Source organism: Carassius auratus, chromosome 3 (assembly GCF_003368295.1).
Source record: "Carassius auratus strain Wakin chromosome 3, ASM336829v1, whole genome shotgun sequence".
Classification (NCBI taxonomy): Eukaryota; Metazoa; Chordata; class Actinopteri; order Cypriniformes; family Cyprinidae; genus Carassius; species Carassius auratus.
Window position 1 is genome coordinate 5,933,305 of NC_039245.1, and position 8,911 is coordinate 5,942,215.

The window sequence follows — 8,911 nt, forward strand, 5'->3', positions numbered from 1 at the left end:
CTTCTCCACTGCAGTCGAACCTTTCTCCTTGAGGTTCTTGATTTGGTAAATGGTTCTTTCATGGTGCAATATTTTTTGTAGCTAATTCCTTGGATGGGAGGCCATTTTGATGCACCGCAATGAAGGCTGCACGTTTCTTTGGATGTAAACATACATCGCTAACAAGAAATACAATGATTGAAGTGCTTCTTCCCCTCTTTTATAGCAATCGGTCTTCTCTTACAAACTATTTATTATGATAACCCAACCATAGTGATTCACCTGACTCGTACAAGTACACACTTTCACATGTGCTTCTGATATGATTAGCCAATAAATGTTAGCTGGTCATTTTGTGTCAGGATAAAAGAAAAAAAAAAAACGGTGAAATTAATTATATATATATATTTTTTTTTTTGGCCAATGAAGCTTTTAGGAATTATTTTAAATGCATCTGATCACTCTACAGAATCTAGAAACAATGTGAATAAACAACACCACAACAGCTTAAGCAGCAAATTTAGCAAAACACAAAACTTCACAAAAAGAGCAGATGTTTAAAACAGACATAGAAATCACTTTATTGAGGGAATACATTGCAACAATACAAAAACATTAATCCAGAGGCTTAAAGTCCATGTATTATTCCATGAAGATATCTGTGTGGTCAATCTGTTGCGATGGAAATTCATGAGTGGTAGCATGGCTTTAAGTACCATGGCGGTAGGGGGGGGGGCTACAATCCACAGACTACTCAACTAAACTGTGAAAAGATAAAACAAATATATACCATGACATAATCGTGCCACAGTAAGATAAAACATGGTAAGCAACAGCAAAAAACCTTGCACTTCGGCTTTTCGCAAACAACTGGTGACTGCAGGATGCAAGCATTATATTTTCCTCAACATTTGCCCACTTTACAATAAAACAGCTTTTTAAGGGCCATAAAGCTTTAGGAATACTCGAGTGGGCTTGTAATATCAGGGTTAGATCGAATAAACGGGTGTACCTGAATGGATGTGTGTGTGTGTTTGTGTGTGTGTGTGGAGTGCTAATTAAGATTCTGCTGTCCTTCCAAAACATTTCACTGTACAACATTGACTGGGAGCAGTTTTCACTGTTCACACACTGACTTGCAGGTGGAATGACTTTACACAAGATCAAAGTGAGACTGTGTAGATGAACATGAAGAACATGGGTGGGATTACTGTGGCTGGGTGGGCAGCCGCTCTTCAGGGGTGTCTGAGGCCTGGGGTTCTGCTGGGGGTCCAGAGCTGCTCTCAGACGGAGCAGTGCTGTCACTGGTGCCCTCGTCCGTAGCGCCCTCTGCAGGCTCAGGTTGGGCCGGCTTGTCTCCGACTGCAGCCGGGGGGCCTTGCTCAGCCTCCTGAGATGCTTCAGAAGTTTCAGCCAGAGACTCTACAGAACAGACAACACAGAGGTCAGCCAAACATCTTATCCATTTTTGTTGAACAATCAAAGTAAGAGAACATAATGGTGCAGGTCTGACCCGTCTCCATAGGGGTGGGCTTGTCTTCTCCATCCTTGGCCTCGCTGGCAGAGGTTTGTTCAGGGTTGGCATTGGCCTGGGTGCCGGCGGCAGGCTGTTGCTCTTCTTGAGCGGCTCTTTCCACCTGCTCTGCTGCCTCCCGCTCCCTCTCCTCCGCCCTCCGGCGCGCTGCCTCCTCTGCAGCAGCCATTTCAGCTGCCAGCTTCTCCATGTCCACCTCCACTTTAAGACCGCACAGCTAAACAAACAAAAACCACACATCACTCACTGACTGAGCTCAGGCTAAACACAAAGGCTATTAGTTCACAGAACAAACTGAATTTCACACCCGTTTGAGCTCGTTATTGAAGGAGTCTGTGCTCTCCAGGAACCTCCTCTTCTTCTCCTGGTGTCGGTCCTCGATTTGAAGCAGCTCTGCTTCAAGTTTCCTCTGTTTGGAAATCAAGACACAACAATTAAACTATCACGTCTTGAGTTTTTCTTTGTGTGTTTAACATGTCCAACATACCTGGTGCACCATGAGGGATTGGACTTGTCGTTTGAGGACCTGCATGCGAGCAGTGGTCACCACTGAGCGAACGTCAGGCACAACAACCTCGCTCAGGATGTCACTGATGAGCCGGTGGTTTCTCTGGAAACGAGCTGCCGCTATATGCTTCATGGAGAACCCGTCATCATAGTCTACAGAGACATTTCATAATTGAAAGCAAGCAATAGAGAACACAACCAGTGATTTTTCTCAAGTTTCAGAACTTCCTTTTAAAATTTAGCACCAAAGATAATTCTTCAGATAATTACTTCTCAGCAGGAGGCTTGTAAAAGAAAATCTGAATGGCTCAACCATTATAAACTGGATTTAGATGCCAATTATTTCACCGGAACAATCCAGGTAGTTTACTTACCACATCTGCTGAAAGTAACACTTTACAAAAATTATCTATAGCCTTAAACATAAATGTAAAAAAAAAAAAAAAAAAAAGTAGGTAATTCAGAATGTAAAAAAGATGGAGAATTTTTTTGACAATATCTCTCTGAGAAACACTGAGCTTCAGAATATGGCTTTTTACTAATTGGTAACAATAAAAACACCTGCCATTAATACTCCTTAAAGTGCAGATACATTGACCGCTGATCAGCTATGGTTCATAGGCAGAATCCAGTCGTTTTAGAAGGAAAAGTAAGCAATCGGAAATTAGCATGAGGGAGAAAGAGCTCCTCATTTAGACTTTAAACTGGTTGAAGACAAGTTGTTATAGAGAATTGCCACACTGACCAAAAGAAAGCTGCTTGGTTTGAAAGTGAGCTGCGATTGCTACAGTACACCGTACAGCCCTCAGTCAGGCAATCTCCAGATTTTGGTAGCTGAAATAAATTGAACTAGCCCAGATTAAAAAAATTATTTTTCATTTTGAAAATTGGATAGGAGTTGAAATGACAATCAAAAACATTTTTAACACAGAAATATCAAGGAAGGAACTTTATTTACAGTGTATCTTAACCATAAAATGACATGATTTAGAGGGGCTTTTGAAACAGCTGAAGTACAGTGGTTTTCCCTGTAATGGCTGTACTTTATCAGGCATTACAGGCAAGATGAAATGAAAACGCCATCAAAACCTTTCTGAAGACAGTCGGTTCCCTTTAGACATTAATTTATGTGCATTTTGACTTTAGAACGTGCACCTCATATTTATTCAAATGAAATCATAGCATTAATCGTCACATTAAACCATATTGCTAATCTTGTCTTTCCATCACTAAACGTAAGAGCTCTTGAACTTATAATTAAGACGTTTCTTACACCATTTAAAGTATTTGAAAACTTTTTTTTTTTAAACTAAAGTGAACGCTTTAAGGAGCCGCAGGAACCCAGTATTTAAGATAAGCCATCAGTCAGGGTGCTGATATATTTAGGTAGCCCGACTGTGGACAATGGACAAAATTGTGTGGATGCACCTTTCTACTTAAAAAGGATTCATTAAAAATGCCACAGTTTCAAAATGAACCAATTGGCAATTACTTTTTCCCTAATAGCTACAATATATGAAAAATTTAGAAATTCAGTGACGTGTTTAGACAATGTTGGGGGCTTGTTCATTTATGTAAATTGTCATGTTCTTGCCATCTAAATGACTTCACGTTAATCTCACCATCAGGGTCCTCAGCAGGTTGGATGCTCATATAGGGCTCGCCCTTGTCTAAGCGTGACTGTCTCTGCCTGCTCTCTTCTTCTAGAGCAGCTTCCGCACGGTTCTTAGCGTTGATGTACGCCAGGTAGGCTGGAGAGTTGTGGTAGGCCTTCAGAGAGTCATTGTACTCAATCTGTGGGGAGGAAAATTGCTTAGTGCTTGACTTCACGAATCTTGCTCCAAGTGAGAAAAAAACAAAAGTGAAAAAGACAAACCTTCTCTGCTTCGTATTCGTTTAAATAGTCCTGTTTTTCCTCGTCAGTGAGGTCCCTCCACATGCCACCGATGATCTTCCCAATCTCCCATAGCTTCAGGTCAGGATTAGAGGCTTTAACTTGGTCCCAAACCTAAGAAGATACAAGTGTAAGTTCAGAGCAGACACAGAGCAGCCTGGGTTCCTGGGCGGAGAGGGTTGCATTTTCCCAAAAAGATAGAGCACCAATTTTTGCCTATATTTCTGTCCAAAACTAAAGCATGAATGCAGGACAGGAGAGAAAAGGTATCTTAAACATGTTTAGAATCTAAACAATGTTTAAATGTAAAATATTAAAACATGAACTACTACAGATTCAAATAGCATTAACAAACCTAACTTCTTTACGTTCGTCTTTTAAAACACTTCTTGCTCAGTGGATCAGAAGCAACGAATGTCAGTTTCTCAGCCTTGTTTAACAGAAAAAAAGCAATGAAGTGATGTTGGGGTCTACCATCTGAAGGGGTGGAATCAGACCACTGACTGCCCCTCAGCCTTCAAGCTGATTGCAGAAGCACTTTCCTCAATTTACAAGCAGTAAAAGCAGACACCGTGGGTGTCTTACCTTCCTGCTTACCTTCCGGCTATACCGCATGTAGGGCATCAGCGGCTTGTCGGGTGGTTTGGGCGGCTTAGGAACAGTGATCCCTGAGGAGTTCTGTGGGAGAGGGAAAGAGGCCCACGCGGGGTGTTAGAGACCACAAAGGGCACACATGGTCATCACAGAAAACAGTGAACTGTCATAATGGAGTACTATGAAGAGAAAGAGACAGGAAGCACGACTGAAAGAAACAATGACAGTGTGAGGCGCTTCGCAAAGGGGGCGGGAGATGTACCTAAATGGCAAACCAAATACAGCACATTAACATTATGCCAACAAGGCCATGCATTAAGCTCTTTTGGACACAAAGACACTGTCTTTTACGCCTGAAATGCATCTGCAAAGGTTTGAATGAAACCAGTCAAACAGCTAAAATGCCTCAAGCTTGCCAAGAAGCCATGCCAAGTTACTGCGTTTGGCACGGCATCTAAAGCCATGCGAGCAGGCGGCCGTCAGCTCTTGTGCATGATGAGGTGAAAGGATGGCCAACAGGGGAAAGGGGGAACAGTTCTGAGAAGCAATCACTCTGAATCTACAATTCATACTGCGTCAGACACTCCCATCCAGACATGACAGAGAGTGAGTGCTCCACAGAAGCATGAAGATTATGGAAGCTACTAATTGAGAGCTACACAACTACCCAAGACTTGACTCTAATACCCAACAGACACCTTCAACTCTATGAAATGAGTCTGTACAGTGTAATAGCAAAGCATTTCACTCGATTACATATTCAGGGCCATATACGTTAGCTTTAGCGTCCTCTAGTCTGTGCTTTTAGTCCCTCTGCTGTCACTAGGGCCCTAGTTGGCACCGGTCCTACCATTACCCTGTTGTTCCCGCCGGGGTTCCCCTCCCAGCCTGTAGTTGTTGTAGGCCAGATGGCTGTCATGGGTTGTACCCCACAAACCCAGGGGTGGTGGGCATTTGCTGATGGAGACAAATGAGACAAAACACGAATGAGAAATGACACAAACAAGGGAGGAAGGGACAAAAAAAATGAAAAAAAGGAGAACCTGCTTTTGTTGTCAGTCATGATTTGCATAAACATGCAAAAAGCAGCCATCTTTGATAACAGCACAACCCTTGCATTATTCTACATCCATTTGTAGCAAAGCCACAGGCACTATGGGTGGTTGTAGTGGGACGTAATGAGGTGCTAGAAAGATTTGTTAACTCTCGAGATGGGAGTATTTGAGCCAAAGCTCTCGGTGATGTATGACCTGAATAATCAGTCTCTAAACCGACAAAAATAACAGTTCTGGGACACTAAAAGTAATTAAAGGGGATTTGGATCAAATTTCAACCGTAAGGGACTTGAGATTTCCAAGGATGCGTGTGGAGCGAAGCATCAATGCTAAATTAATGCTAACGGCTCTCAGTATGTATTGTAGTGAGCAATGATTAAATTATATGTGAAAGCCTAAGCACAAAAGGAGGCTCACACACTTACTGCTCCAAACAGTGTTTAATGAATAACCAGGAAGATGCATCATATGAGTCTATAAAGTCAAGGATGCAGAACATATCCCAATAAAATCAATATTGCTATATGACCGTAAAATATATATGAGGAAAATTAATTCTGTGATATCTCATAGTGCAATAAACAGATCGGGAATACTGCCATTTGAAGTGAAGCATTTACACTCATGCAGCTCATGATACCATCACAGAAAATGAACCAAGCCACTCACTATATCACGAACTGCATGCGGATAAATAAATACTGTACCAGGCTTCACTCTTAATTTTACTTCAAAATAAAAGCTTGATGGTTAACTTTTAAAAATTAAAAGAAAACAAGGCGCATATATAGTAGTATTCTAATTTCTTAACAGTAATATTACATTTTCATTAAATATTAGATTTTTATTTTTAACTTCATCTGTTTTGTTAAAATAAATGTATTTTGCTTAATACTTGATTATTATTTGCTTTAATAAAAATATATATATATATTATTAATAATTGAATAGATCAAAAAGTGAGAAAAAAAAGACAAAGCGTACACTCAAATGTAAAATGTGAAGTTTTTTCCCCAATAAGCCAGTATTTACACATTTACAAATTAAAGAAGTGGTAATATCAGATAAATGAATGAATGGTAAAGCATCTTTAATAAACTCATTTCTGAAGATCTGATAAAGATGGGTGGGCTTCAAGGGGGTCTAAGCCAACTAAGTGGTCAAATCAATCAGTTGAAACGTGCTCTTACTTGACATCTTGTTTGTAGGATTGAGGATATCAGGCTATCCCCACCATTTGGTTCTGAAATAGGGCAAAAACTTATTAGACGAATAGGCATGCTTTCAATATGTGCAAAAAACAACAACAACAACAAAAAAAACATACAGTACCATCACAACAAACTGATTTAATCTGAGATTTTCTGGCCGTTTAACAACAAAACACCCACCTGCTTTAAATGTGAAATTCGAGACCATGTTTGTTAGAACTGGCCACATGTTTGTTATATAATAATAACAATAACTAAGATGTGGATCTAAGGAGAATTAAATTAGATCTCAGGCCTGTACTAAATGCAGATAACGTCGCACACAATGAGGCGAGTTAGCTTGAAGCTCGCAAAGAGGTTTATTTAAAGATAAATGTATAAAAACGACAGCCACATGGGGAACATAACAAACTAATGGTTATTAACAGGAAGTATAATGTAAAGGTGTTACACTTGGCGAGCTATAAACATCCCGAGGAAACGAACGCGAGTCGATATAGATGCTAACAAAATATCAATGAATGAATGAAACTGGCTAACGCTACGTTAGCTCAATAACTTAAGTGTGAAATCCCATGTGAAATACAGTTCGTCTTTGCATTTTCAGGCAGAACATGTGTTTTAGATTATTTGGATTGCGTTTAACGTTTTCAAAAGCTTTTAATGTGTCGTATTTCACAAACACATCTCGTTGTTATCGAAACAGCACCAGCTAACGTTAGCGGGCTAACGTTACCGCTAAAGTCGGACATCCCTTTAAGACATTAAAATCACGATACATGTCAGAGAACTGCATTTTAAAAAGGTTATGTTTGATGTATTATAACATGGATAAAAAAGCTGTACGCGGAAACCAATTGTGTGAAATAAAAGGCAACGCTAGAGAGGACTCACCCCCAGCTCCTTTGTTCCTTCAGTGTTGCTCCGCCAGGATGTGACACACATTTGGAGCCGCGTCTGACCTGATTTCGAGCACATCTGCCCTAGTGGCCATGAACGAATACTACACTGACCAGACGACAGGCAGAGAGAGAATATGGGGGCTCAATGTAAAACTGACACCTTTTGTGCATTTCGTCGCACACAATGAGGCGAGTTAGCTTGAAGCTCGCAAAGAGGTTTATTTAAAGATAAATGGTATAAAACGACAGCCACATGGGGAACATAACAAACTAATGGTTATTAACAGGAAGTATAATGTAAAGGTGTTACACTTGGCGAGCTATAAACATCCCGAGGAAACGAAACGCGAGTCGATATAGATGCTAACAAAATATCAATGAATGAATGAAACTGGCTAACGCTACGTTAGCTCAATAACTTAAGTGTGAAATCCCATGTGAAATACAGTTCGTCTTTGCATTTTCAGGCAGAACATGTGTTTTAGATTATTTGGATTGCGTTTAACGTTTTCAAAAGCTTTTAATGTGTCGTATTTCACAAACACATCTCGTTGTTATCGAAACAGCACCAGCTAACGTTAGCGGGCTAACGTTATCCGCTAAAGTCGGACATCCCTTTAAGAACATTTAAAATCACGATACATGTCAGAGAACTGCATTTTAAAAAGGTTTATGTTAGATGTATTTATAACATGTGATAAAAAAGCTGTACGCGGAAACCAATGGTGTGAAATAAAAGGCAACGCTAGAGAGGACTCACCCCCAGCTCCTTTGTTCCTTCAGTCGTGCTCCGCCAGGATGTGACACACATTTGGAGCCGCGTCTGACCCGATTTTCGAGCACATTTCTGCCCCTAGTGGCCATGAACGAATACTACACTGACCAGACGACAGGCAGAGAGAGAATTTGGGGGCTCAATGTAAAAGTGACACCTTTTTGTGCATTCTGTCTGAATTAGCAACAGAAGCTGCGTAGTTTAGGTAGATTTAGCCAAGAAAAAAAAAAAAAAAACTTGGTCATATATACATACTGTTTAGATGTACATACCTTTATTCAAGCAAGGATGAGTTAAAATGATCAAGGTAATGGATGCTTTATTCAGCTTTGCCATCACCTGATTGAATCACATCTTAAAATAATTATTTATTACATATACATTTTAAAACAACGTGATACATTAAAACCAATGAACAACTCTTGTAAATTGATGTTTCACAGTATAACTTTTACTGTAT

At 40.2% G+C, this 8,911-nt stretch overlaps 1 pseudogene; it reads right to left on the minus strand.

Annotated features, from left to right (window-relative positions):
- Window positions 1-723: 723 nt before the first annotated feature.
- On the minus strand, window positions 724-5,477 carry LOC113044892 (SWI/SNF-related matrix-associated actin-dependent regulator of chromatin subfamily E member 1-like; annotated as a pseudogene).
- Between the last annotated feature and the right edge of the window lie 3,434 nt (window positions 5,478-8,911).